Below are 14,828 nucleotides of genomic sequence, written 5' to 3' on the forward strand. Positions count from 1 at the left end.
TGTCATCTCCTTTTTTGGAAAGTACTTATAAGAATTGCTTCTATGTTTAGCTTTGCTATGAATTTACATGTCATTAATGGTTCTTCTTTGTTATTTTATTTTGATCATTGGTTTGAGGGTAAGTCTATTTCATAGAAGTTGTGTGAATCTTTTTTCACTTGTTTTAATCTTCCTCTTAATTCTAAGCTTATGGATATGGTTTATAATAACTGTTGGAATTTTCATTTGAATCTTATTTCTCTGATTTTTTTATTGATTATCTTAGTAAGATTCATATTACTAGTGGGCTTACTTGTTCTTAGAATAATGACTTTGATTTTTTTCATAAAGAAGTTTATCATTCTCTTTATGCTTCTTTTACTCTTATAAATTGGTTTAAAATGGTTTGGTTCAATGGACTTTCCTTAAGATATGTTATTCATACTTGGAACGTTATTATTAAAGGTGTTAAAACTACTGATATTCTTTATTAAAGAGGTATGCATAACAATTTAATCTGTGTTTTATGAAACAATAATTTTGAAACTCATGCTCATATCATTTTTAAATGTTCTTATCTTCATTTACTCATTAAAAAATGTTTTCTGATAAATATTTTTTATTACTACTTTTAATATTTTTCAAATCATTTATCATTATGATAGCTTCTCTTGCAAAATTTCTTGATGTTTTTATCTTTTGGTTGTACAAGTTGTTGCTTGTATGGTTTGGTTTGAAAGAAACTCTATGATTTTTTAGGAATATTAATAAATCTGTTGATTTTAATGCTCATTATATTCACTAGTTAATTAGTTACAAAAGCAGGAAATGGAAATTTAAGAGTTGTATTCTTGATTCTATTAAACAATTTTATAATATTTAAGCTTTTCTGTTTGTTTTTTATTATTTTTTCTCTTGTTTGATCTCTTTGGCCTTTTTGTTGTGTTGTTGTTGAAGGTTTTGAATTTCTGGTTTTTTCTTAAGAACTTTTTTTATTTGATGTTGTCCTAATATATAAGATATTATTTTGAATTTTTCTTTTTTGGTTGTGTTTAGGTATTAGTTGTGATGTACCCATTCCTTTGTGAATTTGTCATCTTTAGAAATTATATCTTGGTTATTATCATTTTCATTAATTTTGGATAGAAATTTGGTTTTAAAAATTTAATGAAAGGTTTTTTTTTTCTAGGATATTATTTTTTTAGTCTTTACATTGGAGTTGTCCAGTACTGGTTTGGTTTTGGCTGAAACATTGTTTATTCATTTCTTGCTTCTCTAAATATTTTGTTGTGGCTTTCATTAGCTATTTGTTGTTTTTCTTGGGTTGTTGTTGTTGTGATTCCTGATGGTGCATTCTGTAACTATATTTTGTGGTCTTTCTCTGGAATGTCTTCTTTACCTTGGTGATATTCAATGTTTCTGAAAGTTTAATTATATTTTGCTTTTTGTTATTGTTGTTGGTTCTTTTATGTTGTTGCAAAATTTTGTTGCTCCTTGGGTTGCTATTATTGCAATTTGTTGAAGATGCCCTATGTTGATATTTTAGGGAAGTTGTTGTGGTAATTTGTTAAAGGTGCTCTCTGCTGATGTTTCAGATAGTTTGTTAGAGGTACTCTCTGCTGCAATTTGTTGTTGCCCCTCATGACTATGGTTTCTCAGGAATCTCTCCGCAGTATGTTGCATTTTATTTGTAGTTATTTTATTATGTCTCTTTTTTATATCTTAGGTTATTCTTTCTTTCTTTTTTTAGGTTTTGGGTTGTCTTTCTTTTATTGAGTTTTATTCTGTCATTTGTTTATAGTTTAGTTTATTAAATAAATCTGGACTAGATGCTCACTTTTACTTAAGAAAAAATCCAACATTTTAACCTAAATTCAAATTAAGGTGGAATTATTAAGTCCAGATTAAGGGCATGCATATATTGGCATGATACGATCGACACTTTCATTTGCACGTTCAGTTTACCATATATAATATTTTGTCTAAATTAAAGCTGAAAGCTTAAAATTGATTCAAATGTGAGTAATGGCCTTGTTGGCATTGATGACTAGTGCATGTTAAATGATATTGATGGAAGTGCAATTATGTTGGCATTGACAAAAATCTTGATTAATATTCACAATATTTATCAGTCTTATTAGCAATGTCAGACATTAGCATTAATGTCAATAAGATGCATTAACATTATTAGCAATGGTGTGTGTTGAGGTTGATATCAATCACAAGCATCATTCTTATTAATGATAGTATCTGATTAATACGACAACATAAGTCAATCTTATAATGTCAAGCTTTAGTATTGTGAACAATTTTATGCGGTAACTTTATTAGCAAAGTTATGTATTGGTATTGATATCAACTACATATATTATACTTATTAGTAATAATGTGTAATAGTATTGGTGTTAATCGTGTGCAAAGTCATTATTAGCAATAGTTTGCGTCAGCGTTAAAGCTTACGATATGCATTGGTCTCATTGGCAATGGCTGACATTAATGTATTTATTGATGATATGCATTATTTTTATCAATAATAATATATATTGTCATTCATCAGTTATATTAATGCTGGTGTGTGTCGACATTGGTTTTAATGGCTTAGACTTTATCAGCAAGATATGCATGAGTTGACATTTACATTCTATAAAGATAACAATTATCATTGTTGTAAGACCAACTGTGATGAAGATAAGAAGAAGGTAATCAAATTATGACAATTAAGTAAGAGTGATCGCTGACGGTGATTATCAGCATTTATCTTTAGAAAGAACATTAAAAATGTTCAATTTTTTCAGTTTTCTCCAACTTCTCCTCAACACCCTTCCTATGTGAAGAATCATAGCATATTTCAGAATTTATAACTATCATTTAAATTATCGTTTTTTTTTATTTCTTAAAACTCTATCATATAGTCCATATCATCCACTAGGTCACCTATTGCTTTTAAGGTATTTAAGTATTTTAATGATATCATAATACAAGTGATATTGTTCTCTTCAAATTCCTCTCGTCAAAATGCTCGTTTTTATTATGTGTTCGTAAAAATTGGAGATCATTTGAACCCTCAAGTAATGTTATAATTAGCTATACTTCAAGTGCAACATTAAGCTAATATGGATTTAGATAGAAGAACTTTATGGTGATATTGTATTCATCTCATAAAAGATTTATTTTAACAATAGTTTTAATAAAATTCAAGCATAGATAATCCCAATTTTAATTTCAAAAGTTTTTAGTTTAAATATTGTATCAGGCTAAATGCTTTGTGTGATGGCTATAAAACTTGAAATTTGCACAACACTTGATTTTTTTAACGCTTATCTTGCTTGTTTCTAAGCATTTTTTTTCTTTTTGTTTGATGATTGAATGCATCCTTTATTTTTACTTATCACTAAATTATGTAATTTGGAATTTATTTTTTGGCTTGCCCTCTTGCTAAAACTATAAAATGTTTTTTTTTTTTCAAAAATGAGTTTTTGATATCAATCTAATCATAAAAAAACTTAATTTTGTAATGATTCTTGTCGACTTCTTCTTCTTCTATTTTCATAAATTTATTCATATAAAAATATTATTATTTTGTGGAATAGTAAATTATTGAACAATATATTAATGAGTTTATCATGTTGAGTTTAAAATTTTTAACAATCTATTCACATCCTTTAATTGGCAAAGATTTTATAAGGAATCTCTTCCTAATTTTTAAATATTTTATAAGAATTTTTCTTTATTCTTCTCAAAATAAGTTTATCTAGCAAATTTCTTGATTGATTATTGGTCAACAATTTTTACACCATGTTGGCATTATAGAAAAAAATCATAAAATATAAAAAAATGATTTTTCATCATATTTAATTTCATTAAAATTAGAATTCAGCAATTTACTTCCATAGTTTTTGTATATTTTCGTGATTTTTTTTCTTTTCATTTCTTCTAACATGTATTATGATCCAGTATGAAGTTGTAGAAAAAGTAAAGGTACAATCATAGTTTAAGCTTGATTTTCAATTTGAAATCAATATCACATCTTAACAACTTGATTTTAGGAATCTCTTTACGGGCATTAAGACCAACAAAATCATTAAATATAGGTTGCAATTATAGTTATTTATGTTCTTGTAACAAATTCTCATGAAGAAGATACTACTTATTGAAAATTGAGGTAATAGGTTGGAGATTATTTAATAGCTATAGAAAATATTCAAAAATATCTCATGATGATGATGAATGGTATATTAACATTATGTGCATCGATTAATTTTGTATATGACTTGGAAATATAACTTCTTATATGTTCATTCTTTAGATGTATATTTTTTTACATATTAATTCACAAATTTAATTGATGTTCACAATCAAATTATTGAAGAATTCTAGATATTTGTATAAGAGTAATCAAGATTTATGAAAACTTGGCTCTCAAGAGAAATTAAATACATTATACATCTTTGATGTGCTCGACATCTTCAATTTGCACTACAAATTTAATAAATTATGATTAAATCATTAAGTTAACAACAGCAAAAAAATGTTAGACCCTAGTAGAGATATGACATGAACTGATCTTTATGAAGTTATATATAGATATGTGTGTGTGTGTGTGTATTAAAAATCTACATTTTTAAATTTTAAGCATTTTGAGATTTTTAAATAAGCAGAAAAACCTATAATAAAGATATGTATATTTTCTTAACATAAATAAATAACATGCTGCTTTTAAGGCTTACACTTTCATAAAATTTGAAGTAATTGGCATGAATGTACCTTTTGATATTTTTGTTTTCTTAGTTATCTTTGGATTACATGTACCTTATATGGTTTTTATCTTCCAAAATTTCTTGGAAAACTTATACTTGTTAAGACTTTTGACTTTTGAGATTTTTAAATGATATATGCCTTCTAAGGCTTTCATTTTTTTTTTGTTTTGTAAGATAGCTTATGCTTTTTAAGATTTTATGTGTTTATCTATTTTCATACTTCATGTATACTTTGAAACTTTTGTCTGTTAAAACTTTTTGAGAAGCTACAACTTTTAAAGATTTCAACATATAAAATTTTTAAATAAGTGGAGATCTTGTCAACTACTTGTTCTTATTATTTTTTGTAATGAGAATTTTATCCATCATTAGCCTCCTTTTAAGTCTTTCACATAAATGTGGCTTATAAGAGTTAGAGTTGAGACATTATTTAGCACTTACTCTCATAGAAGTCCTTTAGTTGAAAAGATAAAACATAATATTCTTTATAGAAAGTATTTCATTAATGTTTAAAATGTGATACATGAGTGTTTAAATATAAATTTTCTTAAAAATGATATGTCTTTAGTTATCTTTAAGAGATAGGGATTGTATTTTGATAAAATCAAAATTAAGGTTTCATGGTTTTCAGTCTGTGTTGCATTTTTAGACAATCACCGTAATTTTGTTTGTGGAACTGCTTTCTTGTTGTTTTAAAATAATTTTGTGATGGGAAGTTGTTACTTCCAGCTAGATCTATTAATGTGTGGTGGTTGTAAGATAGATGTTTGAATCTTTATATATATATATATATATATATATAATTCACACCATAGCTTTTTCAGAAGTTGATTTCCCATCACAAATTTATAATCACTTTTAAAAAAAGCTTCAACCTCCCCAAATGAATCCTAAGAAAAAAAAAACTTAATTTTATTGTTCTATTTTAGTGATGAGATCTTACTATTAGATTTATTGAAAGTAACATGTGTAAGCATCATAATTGATCCCCCATTACTTTTCAGATACCGCAGGGTAAGAAATTTGATTTTGAAAAAGGGGATGAATTCAATAATCATAAAATTATATTATAAAGTTTGGCTGAAAATTATATTATAGATTGAAGTGAAGTTTACTATTATAAACCAATTTAAAAGTGTATCGAAAATGATTGGAAGGGGGATTATACCATAAACTTTTATTATATGACCTCAAAAACTATGAAAAATATGAGAAGAAATCGTTAATAAGAAAATAATTAGAGATAGAACATCTACTATGAACAAATTTTTTTTATAGAGTTGATTGCAATTATCAAAATTCCAACTTAGATGACTAGCGCATCTTGATGTACTATTTTCGCAAAACATAAAATTACTAAGATTAGTTTATTTTTTCATTTTTTTTTTGGAATACAAATAAATAAGTACTCATTAGGATGCTTGGGTAATGCCATATAAACCATCTATGTATTCTTATATATCTTACAAAGTTCTTAAAATTGCTTTTGATATGTATTAGTTACCACATCTGCAATAATTTGTGATTATACTCTCTGAATAAGATGGATGTGAGAGCAAATCATCTCTCTTAAAATTAGAAAGATCTAGGACAAAGAAATCAAGAAAATATATTTCATTATAACTTATTTACTCAAGTGATCTAGCAAATTTACATAATATAATATTTGAAAATAGTCTTTAAAGCTTTCTATTTCATTTTGGAAAATTCTATAATAATGGCGGGTGTGTTTAATGATCTCTTGATTGGCAAAGAATACTTAAAAAAATGTCTATTAAAGTTGTTAAATGTGTGAATAATCTTTTAGAAGGGTGAATGATCATTCACCATGGCTAAGAAGACTTAGGGCCCGTTTGGGACAGCTTATCGATGCGGCGATGTTTTAACTGTTTGTTTCTCACGTTGGAGACAAGTTAATGGAAACCCCGTTTGCTATTTTACATTACACGTGGATCACGGGTCTATCCCCGCGATCCGCATTCAACCTCCAAGCTTTTACTTTGTTGCCCTCATGAATCATTCCGCATCAAGGACTTTCCTCTTTCGTTCAAAGGCGTATCTCTTGCATCCTGCATCCTTGCACGAATTCATTCGGCAGGTAAGGATCCATTTTCTTTCCCCCCTTCCCCAACTCGACGAGAAAGCTCTGGACGATCCATCTGTTGAAATCTTCGATGAATGTGGAGGTGTTTAGTGGTTAAAAGCCTAGATCCAGTTGTTGGTAGATGAATATTTATAGTGAAAATCTAGATCCACTTTTTTTTCTGAAATATATGAAGAATGAAGATTTTGATTTCACTGTTAGGAATGGTTCTCACTCTCTTTCTCCCTCTATTATATTTCTGGAATATAGATCCAACGGTGATCTCTTCACGTTACAGTGAGATTGTGTTCCATATGTTTGATCTCTGATTTTAACTTATTATTTGACTTATTATATGCTTGATCTCTGATTTCGGTGAATGTGGGGGATTTCATTTTGTTGTTGTGGCTATTAAAAATTTGAAACATCATCCATATCTGATATGGCAAGAAGTATATGCAGTGTCATATGACAAGATCTATATGCAGTCTCATATGGCAAGATCTATATGCATTCTTTATCATTTGCTCAGTTTAGAGAATTATATGCAAGATCTTTATGCAGTTTTTACCAACCCTATATGTAGTCTTAAATTACGCATGATCTATTTGCTCGGTTAGAAGTTTGCCATGAATATATGTTCCCAATATTGTTCTCTTTTCCAGTTAGAAGTATGAATTGCAATTTTAAATTTTGAAAGAAATATAGAGATAATATAGAAGTGATTATCGATTCTCCTTGCATTTCTTCCCTTCCACAAAAAAATAAACAACGACATGGATCACTATAACATTTATGTTATTGTGTAATTTTTGTTCAAATGGCTCATCTCACAAAAATTATTATGTTTTCCCTTCCACAAAAATGTCATTGTATATACGGTTTTTCCTCTTGAATACCATTAATTTTATACTAGCTTGTTTATCTCAAAGTCAAAATGAGTAAACCTAAAGAATTTGGATCATCGGTGATGTGGGAAAAAGAGACCACCCTGACATTTTATGATCTCTGTGTGAGGGAAGTCGAGTTGGGTAATAGGCCGACCACCTATTTCAATAAAGAAGGTTGACAAAATCTAACCCTTAAATTCAATGAACTAACCGAAAGGGATTACAATCAGATGAAACTAAAAAACAAATGGGATTAATTAAAAAAAGACTGAAAATTTTGAAAAGAACTCAAAAGAGGATCAACAAGATTGGGCTGGGATCCACTTAAGCAAACAATAGATGCACCAGATGAATGGTAGGTTGAGAAGTTAGAGGTAAATACATACATATATTTGGTTTTTGCATTGATTGCATCTTTCTAAAGATTTTGACTAATAATTTATCTTTTCTATAACAGGTAGTGTCGGCTGCCAAAAAATTCAAACTTAGCGGCATTGATCCAATATTAGAGGAAAAGTTGATAGCATGTTCATAGGTGTTGTCGTTACCGGAACTCATGTTTTCACCCCAACTGACCAGAGTTTTGTTGGTTTAACACATGACATGGCAATCGAGCATATAGGTGAATCTGGAGAAGGTCCCAACCAACTCCATACAGAGATGTTCACTCAACCATGTCGGTCAACTTTTTCGATAGATAAAAGCTGCATTTGTCAAAGGTTCCATAGAAACACTACTTGAATCCTGCAAACCGAAGACCGCATCACCACCAACACCAACAACAAACAAATACTCAATTCAAGAGTGCCTTAAAATCTTAAATACATATCCCGATGTTAAGGAAGACAAACCCATGTATTTAAAATATGTGAAGTTGCTAGGGAACTCTACTCGTAGACAATTTTTCCCGAATTTGGACCCAAAATTCCGACTTTCTTACTTGCAATCTTTTATGAATGATTGATTAGGGTTGACATTTGTTTTTATTTTAGTACCAGTCATTGTAATAATTATCCAGTCATTGTAATAAAATAATTATGTGATGGACTCTTTACTTCTATGTCTTCCCTTAACTTTATGTGATTGTTTGTGTCATTACATTTTATATTTATGCCTTCGTTTATTTCTCATATTATAGTATCTTTCCTATTACTTCAAGTTAACATTTAACACGTTTAAAAAAAGATCATTTACCATATTTTGTAGAATGGATGAAGAATAACTTAACCACAACTGCAAAGTCTCTCTCGCCCTCATCTTGTTATACTACTACTATCATACATAAGTTGACCGAACCCCTTGTATGACATCGAGCCAGATTGGAGAAAAATGGGTCAGGGAGTTATTACGGGGACACCCGACAAGGACAAGGTTTGCAAAGGTTTGCAAACATATTCCGTCTGACGAAGGTGATATTTCTCGACCTGCTTAATGAACTTCGGGATCTTCATGAATTACACAGCTCATCAAGAAAAATTGTCAGATAGGTATTGGCAATTACCCTGTATATCTTATCCCAAAATGAATCTATTAGAGGAACTATGGAGCGATTCCAATATTCCTCGAAAACCATTAGTAGATATTTTTCTATGGATTTGAATGCACTGATGAGTTTGGCATACAAGATAGTAATGTTCGATGACCCAACGTTTCAGATCATTCCTGCACAAATTGCAAATGACTCTCAATACATGCCCTTCTTAAAAATAAGTGCCCGACATAATATTCATTTTCAAGAAAAAAATTTATTGATTTTAAATGGTTTAGGTGTACTTTATGCACCACAGGACTGTATTGGAGCCATTGACGGAACACACATCGATGCACGACTGTCTTCTGCAGAGAAAGTCGCTTACATCAAATAGTGTGGATCCCCAACACAAAATTTCATGGCCGTGTGTGATTTCAATATGTGTTTTATTTTCGTGATGGTTGGATGGAAAGGTAGCGCACACGATAGTCGTGTTTTCAAGTTTGCTTCTAGAAACCGAGCATATGGGTTCCCTTACCTTCCTCTAGGTACGTATATTTGAGAAATTAATTTTGTTTTGTACTTCCATTTATAAATAACATCGCGCAACAGGTAAGTACTACTTGGTCGACGACGGATATCCCTTAAAAAGGGGATTTCTTAAGCCGTATCCAGATACAAAGTATCATATCCAAAATTTTGAAAGGTCAAGTGTTGTAGCACGTGAGAAGAAAGAATTATTTAATAAAAGACATTCATCATTGCGAGGCGTAGTAATCGAACGATCATTTAGAGTGTGGAAGAAGAATAGGTTATATTACGTGATATGCTCACTTATCCTTTTCCGAAACAAGTCCAGATAGTAGTGGCCACCATGGCACTGCACACTTTTATTAGAAGGCATCCTTTAAGAATGATGCATAATTTATCGCGGTTGATGCAGATTTACTGCAAATTCCCCCCAAAGCATACGAGTACCATGTGGGCCACACCATAACACAGCTTGAAATGGATTCACTTGAAACAAACACCAGAGATGGTGAAGGGGCATCTGAAATGACATCTTTGAGAGATCGAATAGCATACGACATTAGCGAAATATGTTAAGTAATTCATTTTAAAGTTTGGCTAAACAATTACGAATGCTTGCTTATTTGAGGGTTTTCTGAAAAACAATATGTTGGCTATAAGCATTTATGTTAATTTTGGTTGGCTGCACTGCAGGGTTCTTATTTCATTTCATTGGCGAAACATGTTTATTTTCTGTCTTTATGAATGTGTTGGCTGCACTGCAGGGTTCTTATTTCATTTCATGAGCTGCAGGTTTTTCATTATGAATGAATGTTATTACTGCTATTGGGGAAAGCTGTAGGTATATGAATGAATGTTGTCATTTGCTGAGAATTTTAAAGGAAAGCTGATATTTTTTTATCTTGTTACCTGAAGTTCATTGGGTGCTGCCACTATTGATGTGTAGAATTTGTGGTTGTTTTATTAAGAAATCTATCTTATTATCTGTTAAAGTGATAGACATTTGATGTGAATGCAGAAAGTTTAATAGTTCTCAGCAGTTGCCATGTAATCAAACCTTCAACCTTTTCTTTCTTCAGCAACTGCATGTATTAATTTATATCTCATTATGAGCTGGAGGTTGTATGAATGAATGCTACGAATTTGCAACTCTCTGTTGCTGGTTCGGTTTACCTGTGTTCTCTTGTTGCTGATTCAGTTATCCTGTGTTTACATAGCAATTGTGCTTCACAATTTGTTGATAAGTCTGGGATGTAGCCTTCAATTACCCACTATTTTAACATAAGAATTCTCAGCAGTTTACTGTTTTATACCTGGAAATTGAGACATGCTCTTCTTCCCTTCAAAATGACCATTTTTAACTTTTAAAATGTAGAAGACACTTGTTTATGCATAGGTAAAGTGGGATGTACGTAAAAATTGAAGTTAAGGTGTTACATATGTAAATTTTGGTGTAAGTGCCATCTTGCGTCTCTATTCTCAGTTCTGCTTCAGTTAGAACGGATAACTATTCAGAAGTTTGAAGTGCTGCAGCATTTGTGTCTCTATGATCTTCAAAATCCATTAATTTAGGCCTTTTTCAGAGCAGAGTTCTGCAATGAATCTTTATTCGCAGAAAATTACAACTTCTTCTAAATATGTGAATTAAGCATCAAAACTTTTGTTTGCTGCCTTGGTTTAATATTCTTTTTTAAGCATGGTCTAGTTTGGTTTTTTCCTTCTGGAGCAGAAGGCAATTGAACAAATATCATATTTGTTTCACTTCACTATTTGATTGGAAATAAGCTAAAGAGGGTGATGGTATGTCCCGAGTAGGTTTACAATAAGGGATCTATACTGTTGTCCATGGCTATTTATACTGCTGTCCATGGCTATAAACTGTTGTTCATGGCTATAAACTGTTGTTCATGGCTTTCTGAAATAAATCCCAACGGTGATGGTGCGACATGATGCGACATCTTTGGATGGCCCAGTTATTGCTAGGTAACCAGTGCAGCCATTACATAAGATAAGAGATCAAATGTGTGCATTGGATAAATTTGCTTTTGGTTGCTTTATTTAATCAGTTATACAGTTGTTATAAGGTAAATAAACTGATTTTATATGCTACCTTTTGGTTGCATAAGGTAAAGAAAATGCTTTTATTTTCTCTGTTACGGCTGTGTAGGATTCTTAGAAGCTTTCTGAAATGAAATTGGTGGAGTTAAAGCTCACTGAAAAGAAATTGATTGTAATTATTGATATATTGTATGTGGCAAGGGAAAAATGCTTTTGCTTAATGAATTAGCCTGTCTAAAATGAGAGCAAATGTTGGTTTTATGAATTCTTTTTTCTGTTTAAAATTTAAATCTGTTGTGCCGATGGATGAATGGAACAGCTTATTATAAACTGTCACGTGTGGAGCAACTTGGACGGCCTCAGAATTTTGTTCTCGGCAACCGTTGCTTCCATAATTTGGTAGTTTGAGAAGTGCTGGCAGGAGAGGATAGCAGAACTTTGTTCTTAGCAGAATTCTGTTCTTAGGAGAAATGTAGTTTGATAAAGATGCCAAGCAAGCTAAACAAAGCTTATAATAGAAGCATACCTTATTTCCGTAGCCTATTATGCACTTCCTCCCTTCTTTTGCTTTTACCTGCAGTTATGGAATATGTAATTCATTGTTTTTAAAGCTTGGATGGCCTTGTTTTTTTACTGCATGCATACATATGATTTGCATACATGTGATTATGAATTCTATGGAACATGTTGCAATGAATTTATCTTCTATTTACCTTGTTTTCTTTTTTTTTTTTACTTTTTATGTATATTAATTTTATTGAGATAAATTAGATAAATGTGGAGCAGCTTGGATGGCCACAGAACTTTGTTGTCAGCAACCATTGCTTCCACAATTTGGTAAGTTGAGTTTTTTTATATCCTTTAGTTTTTTATTGATCTACTTTTTTTTTAATAATTGCAGGACAATGAGCTCCAGGTATTCAGGAAAGTCCAGGCAAGTGATGTGCCGCTGCGGGTTACCATCCCTATTACTAACGTCACGCCAGACACATAGTTACGGCCGACAATTCTACAGGTGTTCCCGGTGGGCATACGGACTGAAAGTCTGCAAATTCTTTAGGTAGGCCGACAATATAACCGTTTCTACGATATCCCAACTAGATGCCGCTGCTCGGAGTTTGACGATATCAGAACAGGAGAACACTGCATGTGGTTCGAGTGCTTCCATTTCTACGTTATCCCAATCAGACAGGTTTGCTCGGGGTTCTGAGGTATCAAAATCGGGCAACATTCGTCGTTAAATGCTTCTACATTTTAGTCAATATTGTCATTTTTCCCTTGTAATTTTAACGTGTTATCTTTTTTTTTTTGGGTCTCATTATATTCCATATTAGTGTGTGAATGTGTACTTCATTTTTGTATATGTGACTGCGCTTATTTGATGTGATCGAAAAGTTTTGAGTTATATAAATGTAATTCAACTCTTTTGTATTTTCATGTCTTTACATTTGAGAAAATTACTAATTCTGCGTGATAGATTATTCATTCAATTAAAAAAAATCTGCAAAAAAGCTGTTTACAAAACGCACAAACCAAACAGCTAAACAACTTATCCATAACAGGGGCAGAATGATCATTTATCCAGAATAAGCTGTTTTCCAAACGCATAAACCAAACAGTCAGCCAGATTATCAGGATCAGTTGCTTATCAGCAGATTATCAACACATTATCAGGATAAATTGCTTATCAGCAGAAGCTGGATAAGCTGCAGTTGCCCTAAACAGACCCTTAATAGAATATGTACGATGACTCTGTTATGATTGATATGTTTATAAGGATTATAGGTTCCATCATATAAGTCAATAACATACAAATTAAATGGCATTAGCTTGAGATGGTAGAGAATAGCAATGGTACGAGAGTTTTCTAGAAGTTGCATTAATGAATAAGTTGTTTTCCATCCCTTCAAGAATTTTTTTTTTAGAAATGAGATGATGAGATTCTTTTCTTTTGAGAATATGAGGGGCATTAATAAGGTTCCATCGGAGTTACCAAGGTATTATGAGTTGGTTGGGCAACACAGATTATGGGTTAAACATTTATTGTCATGGAGATTTTGGTGAGACTATGATGGAGGAGAGACTTCAATATGATGATGATTGGGCCCTGCATGCCCTCTAATTGATAATCCTAGCCTATTATTGTTTTTATAGCAAAATGATAGTATTATTTACTTTATATTTTTGTAATTATGAGTTAAGCTTGATGTCCCTCCATCTTTTGAAGATGATCATCCAAACTTAAGCATAGATGACTTTCACTGACTATAATATGATATTCTTGATCGAGAAATTAGTTGTAAGCCATTTAACAAGTATTTGTTAGATTTTAGGAATACTTTCCACAAATAATGGTAAAATTTTATGTTCTAAGAATTTCACAATAATAAATGAAGAGTTTTGCATCCCAACCTTGCGCAAAGGTCTCACAAATAAATAAAAAAAATGAAAAGAGCATAAAAAAACACACCAAATGTTTATATAAAATCTCAAAAAGAGAAAATTATTGAGCTTAAGCTAGTCAAAATAATCTATTTTATATAGGATGTACAAAATATGCTATTCTCTACAGTTGAAGGATATGAGATTATGAAGTTGGTAGTACTTGCTGCAGCTCTTATGACTGAAATAAATAGTGAAAATTAATGATGATCATATAATAATAATCGAGTCATTATGATATTACAATGATGATCGAGAGACGATCAATGCAAAGGCGGTCACAAGACCTTTGTCAAGTGATGATATTCATGTGATGAGAATAGAGCAACGGTGGTTAGATCGCAACTGTCAACTACACTTTGCGTGATGACACCTGCTAGTGAAGGACATGGACCTTTATCATCAGGTAGATTTTACATCCTCTTTATGTAAAATATAAATATCACTTTATGACTTCCATATGTAAAATTTTAATTATTTTATCTAAAATTTAGTACACTAACTCAAACAATCAATGTTATTTTCTGTTTGAACATGTATAATTCATTCAACATTTAAATATGTTAACAACACTAAAATTGAAAAATCTTGAGCTCATTAAGTTTCTCCGTTCAAAA

The sequence above is a fragment of the Phalaenopsis equestris genome, unplaced genomic scaffold, assembly GCF_001263595.1.
Source record: "Phalaenopsis equestris unplaced genomic scaffold, ASM126359v1 Scaffold000352, whole genome shotgun sequence".
Taxonomy (NCBI): domain Eukaryota; kingdom Viridiplantae; phylum Streptophyta; class Magnoliopsida; order Asparagales; family Orchidaceae; genus Phalaenopsis; species Phalaenopsis equestris.